At 35.5% G+C, this 19,947-nt stretch overlaps 1 non-coding gene across 1 annotated transcript; it reads left to right on the forward strand.

The window, feature by feature from the left end:
- The first annotated feature begins 17,119 nt into the window (after positions 1–17,119).
- On the forward strand, positions 17,120–17,226 carry LOC121213068 (small nucleolar RNA R71). Its single transcript, XR_005908437.1, has one exon. It is a non-coding gene; the product is annotated as a small nucleolar RNA R71 (small nucleolar RNA).
- The last annotated feature ends 2,721 nt before the right edge of the window (positions 17,227–19,947 follow it).

Genomic DNA, 19,947 nt, shown 5'->3' on the forward strand with positions numbered 1-19,947 from the left:
ATATCACACTATCCATCGGCTCTTTTTGTACTTTCGGTTGGTTTAATTTTGGTTATAATGGCATGAATAGGTTACTTTGGCTAATATTGGCCTACATGTTTTGTTGTTATTTTGGCAATCTATTTGGCTTGTATTTTGGCACTTTGATGATAGTATGAGTTTAGTAAATGGTATGTAAATATTTGCTCTCTAATGGTTGATGTTTGGATTGCTATGCTTGAATTATGGAAGATGAAAACTATGGCATGAATGTGCATATTGTATATATGCTTTGTGATAGAATGAAATTATGGTAAATGACTCCTTTTTGGATATGATTTATATGGTCATTTGATGTTAGTCTTAGAATGGTGTTTTGTTACCAAATAATTATGTTTTGGTAAGAAATTTACATGGAAAGATTTGGTACAACTATGCATATGTGTTAGTTAATCAATTAGGTAAGTTTGAATACATGATTGACATGTTTATAAATTTTCATTTGAGGTGCCTAAGGGCATATTGGTTGTATGTGATTATACCATTTGTATAAGGCTAGAAAATTCATGGTTTTGGTACCTTATTATGGTTGGCTTATTGGAACGACGGAAATGTGCAAGTGTACATAATCGTAACAAGTAATAAAGTGAAAGTAAATGTCGAGTTACCGTACCCACAGGGACTATGAAAAGAATTATTTATGAATGCAATTTAAAACACTTTGGTGAAGAAAAATATTTTGATTTGAAGAGGTGATTAAAAACTAGAATTTTAACAAAGTAAAACAATTAAAATGCAATAAAGTTCCAATGCACGATTTCAAAAGATGATTTTAATCAAGATGACATAATTGTTTTAGGTTAATTACATTCCTTAACTTAGAATTATCAAACTCTTGTTTATGTTGTTATGAATAAATTCACGGCAACTCGGTAATTTGCTAACTTAAGAACATACTCACCTACCAAAATCCATTCATCTCTTGACTATATCTCTATGTCAATTCAACGGATTAAACAAATTTTAATAGGCAAATGTGTTAATGCACATACATACTTATGAAATTAAAATAATCTCTTGTACATATCTCTATGCCAATTCAAACAATTAATTCGATCTCATAAGCACATAAAAGATTACGTGAGGTAACAGTGTATTTCTACCTTGAAACAGTTTAATCACAATAATCTTGCAAGTTATGCAAGGCTAATGTGTCGCTAGATACCATTGCTAATTTAACCCTCAGTTACCTTAGATGATTAAACATGTACTGATTAAATGTCTTGTCAATTAATTACAATTTCAATCCGTTTAAATAATTAACTCATTAGGTACCTTACAATTGTAATGCAAGAATAACTCAGTCATGCTTTTACTTAATCAAACATCTTACCGAGGCCTATAACAACATAAACACAATTTTAATAAATTAAGTAGATGAGATGAAATCAACCTAACACGAATTAAATTTAACCCATATCAATTAAATTAAACATTTCAACATCACAAATATTCATAGACATGTTCATCATAACAACAACAAAAATTAAAAGGATAGGGAACAAGAATCAAATCCGGTGTTTCTCCATGGCTTGACTGGTTTGCTCCACTCTTCCTTCTCCACTTGTTCTTTTCAAAATGAGGGTGCTACAAACACTTTAATGTTGCTCCAAATGATGGATGAATGACTCTTTTTCAAGAGGTGAAATCGGCAAGAGAATAAAGAAAAATGGATGGGAAATGAAGAGAGAAAATTGAGAGAGAAGAAAAGATATAAGAAAGTTGAGGTGTGTTTGAAATGAGTAGCCAATGGGGGGTTTTTATAGGTTGAGAGGACTGGTAAAAATAGCCAAAATCAGCAGCCAAAGATCCCTCCCATGGCCGGCCACACATGTTGCAAGTTTCAAGTTTTCAAACTTGCTATATTAAGGTAGGGGCAAATCTAGAAAGACACAAATAGTGGAGGGGTTTGTTTGCAATTTGAAAAAGTCTTCAAGGGAAATTTTGCAAGATAATTAATCATCCAAGCAAGCTGATTGGGTCAGCATGTGGGACGGTTTTGGGCTGCCCAGTACTTGGTCAGTTCGGTTTTTCTCGGTTCAGCTCCACTGGGCTACTTTTCATAATTAAATTAATAATAATTTATTTAACCCAAAATAAATTGGATATAAATTAAAATTAATTATATTATGAATTAATACACATAATTTGGACCGTCTTAGGCTGAAAAATTAATTCGCCTTGATGCTTCAAAATTGTTTCTCGATTTTGCGCTTCTAGTAGTATATGTCGAGTTATTTTTCGCCCTTTGTGCAAATCTATCGAAAATAATCAAAATTAATCAAAATTAATTATAAAATTAATTAAATTTCATTATTTTAATAATTTAAGTACAAAATAATTATTTTATAATAATTATATATTTTTCGACGAGAATTTTACCAAACTTGCATGAATTTGAGTTAAAAAGGCATGAAAAAGTGTATATTTTCGTTTTTCCACACCCCCAAACTTAATTCATTGCTTGTCCCTAGTAATGCACAAATTTGAAAAGAATTTCTTGGAAACACCTTTGAAAAATTCCTTCAAAACAACACTCTTCCCAACAATCATGATTTAAGTATACTCATGCTCAAAAACAAGAAGTTTGATATTTATGCTACTTATGTATACATATCATTCAAATTAACCTCAATTATTATTATAATAACAAAAATAGACTAAATGTTTCCTCAATAAAGACATGCTAAACTCCTACCAATTTGTTTTTATTCCCTTATTCAGGATTAGCTGCAATTATTAAGTTTAACTCATGCCTTCATATGTTGAACATAGCAATTTCTCTCCACTAATGTAGGTAGCATAGACACTTGAATCAATAGGTATTTAAAAAGGTTGCAACGTGGCTAGGCTAGCGTAGGTAAAAGATAGATAATTTAGGCTAAAAACCCTAAACTCAACTTCATTCAGACCTTCAGAATAATTACCTTCAATACACCAACTTACTTTGCTTTCACATGCTTTTTTGTACATCTATTTTCTTTCAATTACACATGCTCTTTTTTTAAATTTTTCTCTTTTTTTATGAGCATTTTGTTGTATGTACTACAAATTTGGAGCATTCGATACTTCTTTTCAACTCCCCCAAACTTATTTTCAAAGAATGTTCTGAATAGTACTGAGTCTAGTGTTTGTGATAATTTAAAGATAATTAAGAGAGAAGTGATGGCTAAATATTGCAAGGGTTCAAATAAAATTAGGCCATATAATCTCAAAGTTGGGTTTCAAAGGATAAAATTTCATCAAGGTTGGCTTGAAAGGCTCAAACGGTCCAAACAAAAGTTGCCTAAATCATTTTCAATGTTCCATGCTTCCTAGGATTTCGCCTAAGAAAACTACTAAGTCAATTCTAGAGACTTAAACTTTCATGCATGCCTAACTCTCCTAAGGAACTAAAAATTTTATGGTACGATTTGCATGCTTTATTAAAAATACACTTATGTCATATTTCAATTAACAGAAAAATTATTGAAATAATCAAACTTTATTCATACTAAAGTTTACATACTTAACAAAATTTCAAATTTTTGAACAAAATATAACCTAATCATAACTGAAAGAAAAATTTATTCTGAGTGGAAATAATTTCAATTTTTTGGCCCCCTACTTAAGATGAACAATGTTCTCATTGTTAAAAGTTAATAGATACCATACACCAGGTAGGATTCTAGAAAAGAGGAGGTGAGTCAATTTGATTGCTTAAGTACCAAGCTCTCTCTAAATCCAATCCTAGACTTGTATATATCTATTGCCACACTTTATACTTTGCAACTTGTTCATTTTTATTAATGATTTCCACCTCTTGTTTTATTATGTGAAAATAAAAATTCTTAATTAAATTTAATCCTAAAATAACCTAAGAACAAAAATAAAATAAAGTCAAGACCCCCTACTTTTTTTTTTACAGATCCTTCCGAATTTGACTCATCTTTTGCTCTATCACCTTTGTTTTTGCATGAATCACTTCACTCCTTCTTTGATAGTGGAATCCATGGTTCAAATATGAAATCTGGAAACTTAGGCACAAAAATAAACGGGTCATTGTATATTTTCGTAAGAACGCTTCTCATTGAGTCCTCCCTTATTTTTTAATATCTCCACTAAGCTTGTTGCTTCCACTGCATATGTTGCATTATGTCCATCAACTTTGACAGCTCATCTCGAAGATCTGGGCGAGGTGATTGAGTTCTGAACATTGAAATTGTGACATCAGGTTCGGCTTCTGGTTCCATTGATTCTACCTTATCAGGGATTTCAGCTGATTGCATCAGTTCGATCTCTGTGGAATCTTCTTCTTCTTCGGGATCCTCACTTTCTTCAATCCGTTGTTGTAGAACAGAGTCTCTAGAAATTCAGTAGATGTCCTAATTTGTGATTGTGCCCTAGCTATAACATGTCTTCTTTACGTTTGCAAGAATTTTAGGTTTCAAGCACAAAACTGTTATCGTAAAGGAGAAGTAGGCTGGGCCAAAACGTCTAGCGGCAAAATTCTGCATTTCTCTCAGGATGATTTTTCCCACAACAATGGTCTTTCCAGTAAAAATTGAGTATAATAAGACCATTCGCTCTAATGAAATTGTAGTCCCATGTGAAATAGGCATAAGGCTGAATCGAATGAAATAGAACCATACCTTCGCAAGTGGTGTCAAATATTCTCCTCGACAAGTGTGAATTCCTTGTTTTGACACAGTCCACTTAGAATCTAGAACTGTAAGTTCCTCGAGAATTTCTTACAGATTTTCAGACTCAATATTGCTCATCAATGAAGAATATTCGTCATTTTCAAAATCAAGTAATTCAAAGAATTCATTAATAGCGTTTGAGGTTATTAGTACCTTGATTCCGTGAACAGAAACTTTCGTCAACTCACTTGAGATTAAATTTGCATAAAATTCACGAACTAACTCCTCATCCACACTAGGTCTTTTCTCATAAAACAACTCCCAATTGAGAGTTTCAGCAACCTGACAAATGTGCGCCATGAAATCAATATAATTACTTTCATTCAGTGTAAAGCCTTTCTCTAGATGCATCTGTTGATTCTTGAAAATACTTTCATATCTCGCTTTGGCTTCTTCACAATGGAATTTGTTTTGTGATTCGTCAATTTGGGCAGAGGCACGGATTCTCTTATGAGGCGTGATTAACATGAACATAAGATTGAAACAATTATTTTCTCAAAAATTTAATTAATATAAACTATCAATAATTCAATAAATTGAAAAATTAAATAATTAAATAAAATTAAAATTTAGGAGAAATTTTTTTCTTACCACCCATTTTATGAAAATCAAGAACTTCTAAAAAAAATAATTATAAATCAAAAGAGGTCAATTTAGGGATGGTTGGAGGGTTATCGACTAAGGACGTTGGTGCGGGGCTGGTGTGCTGTGTGGATGTGCGTGGGAGCAGCCAGCAGCGTGGGAGCAAGTAGCACTAGGCGCGCAGTTCCTTGTGGGCGTGTCGAGCAAGCCTGATGAGCGCTGGAGCTAGACGAGCACAAGTGTGGTGCCAAGGAGCAGCTGCTGGGTGCGCACGGTAGGTGTGGGGCTACTGGGCGATTGAGTGAGGATGCCGAATAGAACGCATTGGAAGCTTGCGGCACTAGGTGATTCGATATTTGGTGGGAATGAAGTTTGAGTGATGAATGATGGAGAAGGTTGGTGGTATTTATAATGAGGGAAGTAGGAATTAAAGTAGAATTCTTAGAGCAATTTAATAATTAAATTATTCTAAGTTCTAATCCTATACAAAATTAACAACATTTAATAATTAATATAAGGCATATTAAATTATTATTTGTTATTAATTTATTAAAGATAAAAACTGATTAAATAATTAAATTTTAAACTAATCCTAATTCTATGCAAAGTTGATAATAATTAATATATATTATAATTGATATAATTATATATTAATGATTATCATCTTTTTTTATTAAATTAAAAACATTTATTCTAGATGCCTTTTGAAAATATTTACAAAAAGAGGCATCTAATTTTTAATATTTACAAGAAGAGCAACCAAAATTTGAAAATAATTCAATTAAGTACCTAGACTTAAGGAAAATTTGAAATTGAGTTGGAATTTAAAACTTGGATCAGACCATTTTATTTGAAAACTAAAAATTTATTTTGTCAATTAGGGGATAATTTCTCGGAAGATTATGTTAAAATAAATTCTCAAGAAAGGTCCTGCTTAAGTTCCAATCTTCTAGACAGAATTTATTTAAACATACTAATTCTGAAAATATACCCTAAATCATTTATTTTAAAAAAAGAAAAACAAGAAATATTAAATATCTGATAAAATGAACGAGATTTGATCTCGTTCAATTTTATCCCCTTAGTAATATTTTAAGCATTGAGCATTGACTCGAAAATTACCTCCCTTACTTTGAAGTTCAACAACTCCGTATGGATAAACTCGGTGAATCGTAAATGGGCCAGACAAACGTGATTTTAACTTACCTGGAAAGAGCCTTAATCTGGAATTGAATAACAAGACTTGCTGATCTGCTTCAAATTCTCGAACTCGAATGTGCTTGTCATGCCATTTATTAAGTCTCTCCTTGATTAATTTGGCATTGTTGTATAAGAACATTCGAAATTCTTCTAACTCATTGAGTTGGAGCATCCTTTTCTCTTTAGCAAGCTTAAGATCCAAGTTGAGTTGTTGAAGAGCCCAGTAAGCTTTGTTCTCTAACTCCAAGGGCAGATGACAGGCTTTCCCAAAGACCAACCTATAGGGTAACATCCCTAAAGGTGTCTTGTATGCTATAGGGCAACATCCCTAAAGGTGTCTTGTATGCTAACCTATAGGCCCATAAAGCATCATCTAGTCTTTTGGACAAATCTCTTCGATTCGGGCAAACTACCTTCTCAAGTATGCCTTTGATCTCTTTATTTGCTAGTTCAGCTTGCCCATTTGTCTGTGGGTGGTAAGCTGTGGCAACCTTGTGCTTCACTCCATGTTTGTCGAGTAACTATTTCAACCACTTGTTCACAAAATGGGACCCTTCATCACTGATGATGGCTCTTGGGGTTCCAAACCTTGTGAACACATGCTTCTGCAAAAACTTCATCACAATATGCCTCAGCCTTAACCTACTTAGACACAGTCTATTGCTACCAATATGTACTTGTGACTAAAAGATGGAATGAAAGAACCAAGGAAGTCAATACCCCAAACATTGAAAAATTCTACCTCAATGATGTTTGTTCAAGGCATCTCATTTCTGTTGGTGATATTTCCAACCCTTTGACATTGATTACAACTCTTTACGTAAGTATATGCATCTTTAAATAGTGTTGGCCAAAAGAATCTGACTTGTAATTGCTTGTAATACTTTGGCCGCAGTATGTGTACCTCCAAAATGTCCCCCATTCGGAGTTGAATGGAAATGGTATAGAATCTTATGTACTTCATCTTCTGCCATGCATCTCCTAATCATTTGATCTGCACACTTTTTAAACAAATATGACTCTTCCCAGAAATAGTGCTTCACATCATGAAGAAGCTTTTTCTTTTGATGATAGGTCTTATCAATCGACATCAAACCACAAGCTAAATAGTTAGCAATATCAGCAAATCAAGGGGTATTATGGACATGATTTACCTTCAGTATGTGTTCATCTAGAAATGTCTCCTGAATTGGTATAAGAGGAGAATTCTCTTCTTGCAGCACCAATCTGGACAAGTGGTCTGCTACTTGGTTTTCTACTCCCTTTCGATATTGAATTTCTAGTTCAAACTCTTGAAGTAGAAGTACCCATCAAATCAGTCTCAGCTTAGTGTCTTTCTTGGCAAGTAAATACTTAATTGCCAAATGATCCGTATAGACAGTCACTTTGGTAACTACAAGATAAGATCGAAACTTGTCAAAAGCAAACACAATAGCAAGTAACTTTTTCTCTGTTACCGTGTAATTTCATTGAGTGCCTATCAGAGTCTGACTTGCGTAGTAGATGGGATGATAAACTTTGTTCCTTCACTGACCTATGACAGCTCCTATCGCGAAGTCACTTACGTCACACATCAATTCAAATGGAAAATCCCAATCTGGTGTGACGATTATGGGTGTTGAAACTAATCGTCTCTTAAAATCTTTGAAGGTTCTTAAGTAGTCTTTATCAAATTTGAACGCCATGTGCTTATCTAAAAATTTGCATAAGGGTTTAGCAATTTTGGAGAATTCCTTGATAAATCTTCGATAGAAACCAGCGTGGCCCAAAAAGCTCCAAACACCCTTTACAGATGTTGGAGGTGGGAGTTTCTCAATAATTTCTACCCTTTCTTTATCTACCTCGATTCCATGTCTCGTTATCTGATGCCCTAGAACAATACCTTCTCGTACCATGAAATGGCACTTTTCCCAGTTGAGTACAAGGCTTGTTTCTTTGCATTGTATTAGTACCTTGGCTACATTGGCTGGGCAATCATCATATGTATCTACAAATACAGAAAAATCATCCATAAAGACTTCCAAGTATTTCTCAACCATATCAGTAAAAATAGACATCATACATATTTGAAATATAGCAGGTGCATTACATAAACTAAATGGCATGTGTCGAAATGCAAATGTACCGTACGGCCAAGTGAATGTTGTCTTATGTTGATATTCTAGTGCTACTGTAATCTTGTTATATCTCGAGTATCCATCAAGAAAATAGTAATAGCCTCACCCTGCGAGTCTATCTAGCATCTTGTCCAAAAACGGCAAAGGAAAGTGATCTTTCCTAGTCACCTTATTTAGCTTCCAATAATCGATGCAAATTCTCTATCCCGTAATCGTTTTAGTTAGTATCAACTCATTATTCTCGTTCTCAACAACCATAATATCTCCTTTCCTTGGTATGCACTGGACTGGACGTACCCATGAACTATCTGAGATGGGGTAAATTATACCCGTATCTAACCACTTAATGATTTCCTTTTTCACCACGTCCTTCATGATGGGGTTCAGTCTTCGTTGTCCATCAATCGTCCCTTTTTCACCATCTTCTAGGATAATCTTGTGCATGCATACAGATGGACTAATATCGCAAATATTGGCAATGGTCCATCTGATAGCCTTCTTGAATTGTTTCAATACTAGGATGAGTTTCTCTTCTTGCTCAATAGTTAATTCTACTGAAAGAATCACAGGTAGAGTAAAAGCGTTCCCTAAATAAACATATTTTAAATGTGACGGAAGTACTTTGAGTTCTAATTTAGGTGGCTCTTCGATTGACGCTTTTGGTTGGCCATAATCCCTATTCTCCAACTCCAAAGATTCAAAATGGGATTGTAGTTTAAATCCCCCTTGACTAGCTTCTAGCAAAGCTGAGTATCCATCCTCCTATTCATCATTCAGAGGGTCTGATGTCAAAATTTGTTCCAATGGGTCCTTAACATAGTTGAAGTCCTTTTCCATGATTAAATCCTCTAAATCAGACAATGCAGAACAATCATCAATTATGTCAGGAAATTGCATAGACTTAAAAACATTAAATTTTACCTGGTCATCCTGAACACACATAGTAAGCTCGCCCTTCTGCACATCAATAAGGGTCCTTCTGGTTGCTAGGAAAGGCCTTCCTCGGATGATTGGCACTAGGATGATTGGCACTTCTTTGTCTGCTTCAAAGCCTAGAACCACAAAGTCAGTGGGAAAAATAAATTTGTCTACATGTACCAATACGTCCTCGATTTTTCCTTCTGGATGTGCTAAGAATCGATTTATTAATTGAAGTGTAATCGTAGTAGGTCTAACTTCACCTATCCTAACTTCCTAAATATTGACATAGGCATCAACTTTATACTTGCACCCAAGTCACATAGTGCCTTACCACAATATGTTGCTCCAATGTTGCAAGGTATGGTAAAGCATCCACGATCTTTCAACTTTGGAGGTAGTTTGTCTTGAAGATACGCACTGCATTCCTTCGGCAGGGCTACCGTCTCAAATTCTCCAAGTCTTCATTTTTTTGATAGGATATCCTTCATAAATTTGACGTAGTTTGGCATTTTTTCAAGTGCTTCAACCAATGGGATGTTGATATGAAGTTTCTTGAGTACGTCTAGGAACATCTTAAATTAAATCTCCTGCTTCTGCTTCTGAAGTCTTTGAGGGTAGGATGGCGGAGGCTTCTTTGCTGGAACTGGTTGATTTACTTTTGTGGCAATTTTGCATCTAACGAAGTTGTTAGCTTATCAGAATTAGCTGGTTCTGAAGTTACCTTGTAGGATTTTGCAAATTTTGGTTCCGGTGAAACTGGAATTTCAACACTCTATTGAACTTCCTCTGAGTTTTCAAGGGCCATTTGCAAGCTAATTAATCAGCCAAGCAAGTTGACTGGGTTAGCATGTGGGACGATTTTGGGCTGCCCAATATTCGGTCAGTTCGATTTTTCTTGGTTCAGCTCAACTAGGCCACTTTTCATAATTAATTAATAAATAATAATTTATTTAACCCAAATTAAATTGGATATAAATTAAAATTAATTATATTATGAATTAATACATATAATTTGGACCGTCTTAGGCTGAAAAATTAATTCACCTTGATGCTTCAAAATTGTTTCACGATTTACGCTTCTAGTAGTGTCTGCCGAGCTGTTTTTATCCCTTTGTGCAAATCAGTTGAAAATAATTAAAATTAATCAAAATTAATTATAAAATTAATTAAAATTCAATGTGTTAATAATTTAAGTGCAAAATAATTATTTTATAATAATTATATATTTTTCGACAAGAATTTTACCAAACTTGCATGAATTTGAGTTAAAAAGGGCATGAAAAAGTGTGTATATTTTCGTATTTCCACTTATATGCACAATTTTGGGTGTAGATACATGTTAAAATGGGTGAGAAATATGGCTTGTAAAATGACCTATTTTTATCTACACGGGCATGTGTCTCAGTCGTGTGTGACACACGACTAGGTGACACGGTCTTGTGTCCCCTATAGTTTTCAAAAGGGTTGCAAGTTAGGCTGTTACATAGCCTAGCACATGGCTTAGCACACGGGCGTATGAGGTTACTTCGAAAGGTACATGGCCTGGCATACGGGCGTATGGCTTAGCCGTGTGGCCCAAGTCAATGAGTTACACGGGCACAGACACGAGCTGGGACACGGTCGTGTGTCCCTATTTTGAATGCCTACACGGCCTAAGACACAGGCGTGTCTCTTGGCCATGTGAGTCACACAGCCGTGTGACCTCTATAGCTTTGAAAATTTCAATGTTTTTCTAAAAATTCTCTAAGTTTCCAATTTAGTCTAGACATGTTTCTAATGCGTATTTAGAGTCTCGTGGGATCATATAAGGGATAGTATTTATGATTTTGATTGGTTTTATTATGAATATCAATATGTTATTAAATATTTGAATTTTTTTTTCTGTTTGATCTGTAAACTCCGGTAAAGCTCTATAACCTTGTTCTAGCGACGGATACGGATTAGTGGTGTTACAGGTGGGAAGTTGACGGTTCAACAAGGTGAGGGGAGGGTTAATGAGAGAAACAGGAAAGAGAGAAGAAAAGGGAAAAGAGAATAGGAGAGCATAGGTGCTGTACGGGGTGACGGGGCTTTCAAAAAGAGGGAAGGTGCGATAGGGCAAAGAGAGTTAAGTGGCCAGAGTTGCAGAGGAGGGATCGACGATGTCGTAAGTTGTAGGGTGGAAAAAGACAAAGTAAAAAGAAAAGGAAAATAATTAGGGTTTGGGGGTTAAAAGGGGGCATAACCGTGTAAAGGCTTGTGTTGGGCAACATGACCGTGTGTTTTCAGCCCGTGTATGATTTGAAATTCAATCTTAGTCTTTACACGACCTCAAACACGCCGTGTGTGATGTCCTTCGCTTCTTCCATGTCCGTGTGTTAGGCCGTGTCTCACATATGCTCGTGTGTTTTGGCCGTGCAATCTTCGAAATTTGGAAAAATTAAGTCCCAAGACTCACACGGCCAAGGACACGCCTGTGTGTCCTGGCCGTGTAACTCACATGGCCATGTTTTTATGCCGTGTAACTCTCTGTCAATTGTTCCCTTATGCACACGGCCTAGGACACGTCCGTGTGTCTAGGCCGTGTGGGTTACATGACCATGTCACTAGGCTGTGTGACTCACTATCGATTCTCCTATTTGGCACACGGCCTGGGACACCCCCATGTGTCCAGGTCGTATGGGTCAATTTTTTTTTAATTTTAAATTAGCATACAATAGAATTAAAAGAATTAGCATATGTTAAACACTCGGGTTTCCTTCCAAGAAGCGCTTATTTAGAGTCTAAGCTTGACTTACCTTGTATTCGTGCGGTTACGGTGGTTCGCGGAGCCTAAGCTTCTCTTTCTTGTTATCAATTATTCTTCTAAGATAATGTTTAAGTCGAATACTGTTTACCTTAAACGTACGGAACTCAGAATGATTTACCTCAACTGTACCGTAGAGGAAGACATTAAGTACTGTAAATGGGTTTGATCGGTTTGAATCGAGCTCCGAAGGAAAGATCCGTGGATTTATGTACTTTGTCCCGAACCTTAAATTGGTTCGTCCGATTCATATGGTCTTCAAGATGTTGTTTGGCTCTTTATCGTGTTCTTTCGATTTTTCCTTAGTATGCATCCGCCATTCATCTTGTTCATCGATTTGTAACATTCGCTCTTCATAAGTTGTTCAATTTCTATCACCTTAATTGTAGCATGGCTCCATTATGTTTTCTTGATGGGTTTCCTGCAAAGAAGGTTGAGCCATACGGTCACTAACATTAATAAAACATTTAAAATCATCTCGATCACTAGATGTTCTCACAAAATCACGAGCTTGGAGAGTAATCATTTCATCACCTACACAAAGTACTAATTCACCCATACCAACATCAATAATAGTCCTAGCATTGCTAAAAAGGGGTGACTTAAAATTAAAGGTGTAATGCCCTAAAAATCCTGAAACCCAAAAGTCTCGAAATCTTGAATTTTTTTTTGTACTTAGCAATTCCAGTTAAGTGTTAATTACGCAAGGGTAGGTCTTGGTCAAGGTTTGAGTTCAAACTAAAGGGTAGAAGAAATTATAATTTAATTATTAAAATAATCAAGGTTGGCAAGTAGTTGGGCTTTTAAATAAAGATAGGGGAAAATAGCATCAAAAAGCCTTGTGGAGGAGTCGCTAAGTGACGCCACTTAGAGTGTAGGGAGGTGGCGTTAATAGCCAGCAAGGAGGTCCAAGGTTCGAATCCTAGCTTAGTGTTTTTAGAAGTTTAATTTTGGCCTTCTAGAGGGTTGGAAGTGGCGTGGAAATGGACTCCAAGGGAAGGGTTTAGGAGATAAATCTGAGGAAAAGATCAAGGGGTTATCAGGGAGAAAAACAAGGAGATAAGAAGTGAAGAGCAAGTGGAGTCGAAATGGGAACCTGGGCTTGAGGAGTTCGGCCATAAGGGTTATAAATAGGTGTCGAATGCAAAGGTATGAGGCTAATGCCGAAATCTTCTTCTCACCTTGTTGCCAGAAACCCTCTTCCCTAAAAGTCGAAAACCCTTCTGTTTTCTTCCTTTTCTTTCTGCCGATTTCTCCAAAGCCGAAAACCCTTGTACTTCTTTTTATTTTCCTTGTGCCGATTTCTTTGTTTCACTTTTGGGTTTAGCCGATTCTTCTTTCTCTCTCCCTTGGTGCCGAATAAGCAATTGTTTCCATTCAAATCTCTAGAGCCGAATACTCTTTGACCGAATCTAGTGTAAGTGTTACTCTTCCAATCGATTTTCTTTGCTAAGTATCAAATATTGTCCCTTACTCTTTCTAATCAACTGTGGTAGGGAATTAGTATCGGATCTCGGATCTTAGCTTATTGCCGAATTGCTCCTTAGGTGTTGCGGTATTGGTAAGTATTCCTCTCCCATTGGCTAAGGTGGCGAATGTTCATAGTTAAGGTAAGGGGACTTGTGTTGGATACAAGTCATCTATTATTCTGGTTTTAATGAGTAAGATTAATGCAGATCTAGGGAGTACGTGATCAAGGAAAGCTATTAAGGATTGGTGTTCAGGGTAAGGTTAAGGTGAGGTTTCGATTTTTGGATAGAATATGGATTAAACATACGATTAATGGAAGGGTGATATCATTGTAGGTTGGTGACTAAGGGAATTGCGACATGCTTGCTTACCAAGTGTGTACATACACTGCACACACACTATGAATAGGCAAAAGTCGAAATGCCGAAATACCGAAAAATTGAAATACCGAAAAGTCGAAAGTTTAGCTACGATAGTCTTGCGAGTGCACAAACATCATAATGGGGAGACCAATAGGTTTCCTGAGACCTACGGGCGATTCCGTGGACTTGGGTTGTGATTTGGCCATACGGGCCAGAATGGGCTAAATGGGCCCGATGGGTTGTTAGGCCCATAATAGGCAAAAACTGAATATTGATGCTATGTGATAGAATTTGTATGTGAGCATGAATATGAATGTGACTAGGCCTAACGGGCCATATACATGTGATTTGGGTCTAATGGGCCATATACAGGTGATTTGGGCCTAATGGGCCATATGAATATATTGGGCTTAATGGGCAAGATATAGGTATGTGAATTTGTTTGGGTGTTGTAAGGGGTTTTGGGTCAAGTATATGATAACTACATAAGACTTAATTAATATATTGCGACCGTGGACAAGTCAAAGGGTTAAGATGTGGCAACGGGTATATGCATGTCTAAGATTGGATCTAGGGAGAGCTTGGCACTTAAGTGGTCTTAATGACCCACCTCCTCTTCTCTGGAATCCTACCTGGTGCATAGTATTTGTTCATCTTAGCTCACAGGATTTGTTAACGGGTCAAGGTAAGTGAAAACCATAATTAAGGGAAAATTACCGAAATGCCCCTAAGGGCGAGAATGACCAAAATACCCCTAGGTGTTGAATGTAAGTTTTATGGATGTGACATGCATACATATAATGTTCTGCTTAGGTTGCATATGGGGTGGGAACTATGGAACGGAGGAAGTATATGAGGATCGCATGGTTGCCTGACAATCGTGGATCCACCGACGGCTTTTAAAGCCCAATATGTAAATGAAGGTAGTTCCACAACCGGGCTACCATTGGTGTGTGGTCTGGGTGGGTCGATATATATATCCCCACATGGTGTGACGGGAGACGGAGCTGGTGTGTAGCGGATGGATAATTTGGATGGGATTTCATTACATGTTTGATGATTTCTCTTTGAATGCTTGTTTTTCATCGAGGGTTGTACGCACTAGTTTGCAAAAACTCACCCCTTCTTTTATTTTATTTTCAAGTGATGCTCAGTAGAAGGTTCGATGTTTGGAGGGACTCTAGGTGGTCGGCTAGCAAGATAATTCGAACTTGGTTTTTTTTAAGCATTTAAGTTTTTATTTCTGTTTAAGTGTGTTCAAACCAGATTGTAATAAGGTTTTCATTATGTTATTATTACTTGAATTATTATTATTATTTTCATTGTAATTACAAGAAGTTGAACATGAATTTCTTAAATTATAGTATGTTTTCTACATTTTCGCAACTAAGTTTTTTTTTAAAAATCAAATGTTTTAAACAAGGCTTTCGTAACTGAAAGGTTTTCTTTCTTTTAGTTAATTAGGGTTTCTTTTATTTTAAGAAGGGTTTTCAATGAAAACACAACTTTCGCTAAAACACTTCAATATGACACGCCGAATTTGGCCATAACGTCTGGGCCGGGTTTGGGGTGTTACATAAGGTACGTCACTACCCTCATCCATCTCCAACACAACAAAGTCAACGGGGAATATGCATTTATCTATTTTAACAAGAACATCCTCAGTAACACCCCCTAGGATATCTAATGGTTCTATCTGCTAATTGAATACTTATCCTAATGTGTTTGAGTTTCAAGACCTAGTTGTTTAAACATTTTATAAGGCATAATATTAATACTAGCCCCTAAATCAGCCAAACCATTATCTATATTTAAACTACCAATAAGACAAGGAATAGTAAAACTCCTTAAATCTTTGAGTTTGTTGGGTAGTTTATTTTGTAAGATGGCCGAGCAAACTTCATTGAACTCCACAGTTAATGGATCTTCTAACTTCCATTTGTTTGCCAATAGCTCCTTTAGGAATTTAACATAATTTGGCATCTATGAAAGAACTTCAGCAAATGGTAAGTTAATATGTAATTTCTTTAAGAGCTTGAGGAATTTACCAAATTGTTTATTTGTGTGGTCTCTCTTTGTCGCATTAGGATATGACACTTGAGGTGTATATTCTTTGACAAACGGCTTTTGCTCTGTCATTTTTTTACTCAACCTTATTATTGTTCACCACAAATTCTTGCCTCGGTTCTTGTTCAGGTTCAACTAACCCTTCCACGCCTCGAACAGTAATCGTGTGAAGCTACTCCTTAGGGTTAGGTTCAGTATTGTTGCGCAAGCTACCTTGTGGTCGTTCTAAAATTATTTTAGCAAGTTGTCCTATTTGATTCTCGAGCCCTTGAATCGACACTTATTGATTTTTTAGTGCTGCCTCAGTGTTCTGAAAATGAGTTTTTGACACTGAGATGAACTTGGTCAACATCTCCTGAAGGTTCAGCTTTTTCTCTTATTGATAAAGTTGTTGGAATCCTAAATATGGTTGTGCTCTTTGATTTCCTTGACCATCCAAGAGAAATTGGGATGGTTCCTCCAACCTGCATTATAGTTATTACTATAAGGGTTATTTTAAGGCCTAGAATTGTTACCCATATAATTAAGTTATTCGTTCTCTATGCTAAGACCGAAGGGTAAACATTCTGGATTATTCATTCCACCTCCATTTGTTTCGCATTGCATCACCGGATGTATATGCGTAGGAAGATATAAACCATAAATTTTCTTATTTAATAGTTCTACCTGATTCAATAACATGGTGACTACATCTAAATTAAAGACATCGACTGCTTTCATAGGCTTTATCCTCATGACTTGCCACTGATAACTATTAGTGCCATCTCCTCAATAAATTCATAAGCCGCTTCGAGTGTCTTATTGTTCAGAATTCCACTAGTTGTTGCGTCAATTAACTGCCTAGTTGAGGGATTCAAACTGTTGTAGAAGGTTTGAACTTGTAACCATAAAGGTAACTCATGGTGAGGGCACCATCTCAATAAGTCCTTGTATCTCTCTCATGCATCATATAACGTCTCTAAATCAATCTGACCAAAGGAAGAGATATCATTCCTCAACTTGGCTATCTTAGCCGGTGGAAAGTACTTCAGTAAAAATTTCTCGGTCATTTGAGCCCATGTAGTGATGGAACCTCGTGGTAAAAAGTTTAACCACTGTTTAGCTTTGTTCCTCAACGAGAATGGGAACAACCATAAGTGAATGGCATTGTCAGTGACGCCAATAATCTTGAAAGTGTCGCAGATTGCTAGAAAATTAGCCAAATGAGTATTTGGATCTTCGTCTTGCAAACCATCGAACTGAACATATTGTTGTACCATCTAAACAGTGTTTGGCTTTAGTTCAAAGTTATTTATAGCAATGGTGGGTCGCACAATACTCGATTCAGCCCCAGTCAAAGTGGGCTTGGCATAATCATACATAGTACGAGGAACAGGAGCTGTAGCAACCGTAGGAGGTAGCTGAATATTCTGATTATCGTCCATCTCCTCAGTAATAATAATGTCCTTTTGTTCGTCTATTAAATTCTGTCGACTCTGCCTTGCTTCTCTATGGTTTCTACGAGCAGTACTTTCAATCTCACTGTCGTAAATCAATGGCCCCGACAGGTTTCTTCTAGTTATAAACTAAAGGAACCTGCCAGAAGCAGACAAAAGAAAATTAGAATGTAAAAATTTAACTAAAAAATTTATAATAAATTAAAAAATGGCTAAATTTAAAAAAATAAAGTGTTTCTAATATTTTAGTCCCTGGCAACTGCGCCAAAAACTTGATATGTATTTTTTGTACTAACTAAAAATACGACTAAGGCAAGCGCACCTGTCAAACAATAGTATAGCTATGGTAAGTACATATATCGTATCCACGAGGACTAATATTATTAGTAATTGCCATTTTTTTATTATTTAGCCGACAATTTGGAGTGATGAGTTTTAATCTAAAATTACTAAACTAATTTAACTAAGAACGCAACAAAGAACGAATCAGGAAAATAATCGAAAGATAACTAATGAGAGAGACAATACCTAGGAAAGAATCCACCTAAACTCCATCTATTAATATTAATCTGATTTAAACGATTTATTCGCTTGGTGTCTTGATCCGTAGAAATCCCTAAATTATGCAAATATCTCTTTTGAGAGTAGAAGTAATTGATTCTAAGTTGATTAATTGAAATCTCTTTCTAATTAAAACCTCTATTGTCACATTAACTCGATCTATGGATTCTCCTATTAGATTTGACTCTAATTCGGTAGATTTATGTCGTCCTATTTCTAGAATTGTATGCAACTCCACTCAATTATACTAGATCTACTCTTAAATAGGGATTTTTACTCCACTGAATTAAGCACATTAAACATGAATTAATATCCTGGAAATATGAAAACAAGAAATAAGCACACATAATTAAGAACAAGGATCAAGTATTTATCATGTAAAACATAAATTAAATAATAGAATTCGTCATAGGTTTCATCCTCCTAATGTATCTAGGGAATTAGTTCATAATTCTAAATAAAAACATCTCAAAGTCAGAAAAACCACCAGAAACAAAGAAACTCATAAAAACTTCAAAAGAAGTTAAAAGGAGGTTTTTAATCTTGATAGAAATCTGCTTCGGAAGTGGCTCCAACGGTATTCCTTGAGTGTTTTCTTCGATCTCCTCTTATGGCCCTCATATCTCTTCTTCTATTTGGTATTTATAAACTTTAGAATGCTCAGAAAGCCTAAAAATTGTGTTTTTCCGTATGCTTGGGAAGCAAGGTGTGAAATCGACACTGGCTGGCACATGGCCATGTGTCCAACTTGTGTGGCCCTGAAATATGTTTTTTTCTCTGATTTTCGCTCGTTTTTAGCTCCTTCTGCTCCCAAATTCTCGCCTAAGTATAAGAATATGAATTCAAAGGATTAGGAGCATCAAATTCACCAATTTGCATAAATAATCATCCAAAAATGCATTAAGAATAGGATTAAAATATGTTAGTTTTATCATTTATCATCTCTCTTCTTCCTTTCCCACTCACTTTGAAAGCATGGAAAGATGAAGATTTTCTCCCTTTTTATATTAATCATTTAATAATAAAATATTACTAAAAATCTTAATAAAATATTAATTAAATAATGTTTATATAATTAAGTAATTAAAAATATCACCAAAATATCACAACATCATTATTACTTTTCAAAATTATCTTTCTTACTACTGACCATTTTGCCCATTATGATCTTCCAAAATTCCTTCATCGAATCATCACTTATTTACTAAAACTATAATTTGGCCTCTCATACTTTTTCCACTTATTGAATTTGGTCCTAATTCATCCATTTTTTTAGTTTCTAGATCCTTCCACCCTCAAAATATTTGCACTAGTGGCCTTTCAACTTTTCTATATTTACACTTTAACCCCTCAAATTTTGAGTATTTAATCTTGGGCCACAACTTTTCTCACATTTACGATTTATTCCTTACTTGAATCAATACATCATAATATACTTCTTAATCAATTTTTATTAATTGATATAACTCAATTTCTCCCCTTTTATCACTTTTATTTCCTTTTTTTTTCTTTATTTCACTTTATCAAGGACAAAATCTTAATTTTTCACTACTTTCATACTATAATGACTTTTGAGGTGTTACATTTCTTCGCCCCTTAAAATAAGTTTCATCCTCGAAATTTCCTTGGTTCTTCTGACCATGTACTTCATTACTTCTATATCCTTTCGAATTTCCTTCCGAATCAACTTCCTTCATGATCCCACTTATCATTCTCTTATATTGA

Source organism: Gossypium hirsutum, chromosome A13 (genome assembly GCF_007990345.1).
Source record: "Gossypium hirsutum isolate 1008001.06 chromosome A13, Gossypium_hirsutum_v2.1, whole genome shotgun sequence".
Taxonomy (NCBI): domain Eukaryota; kingdom Viridiplantae; phylum Streptophyta; class Magnoliopsida; order Malvales; family Malvaceae; genus Gossypium; species Gossypium hirsutum.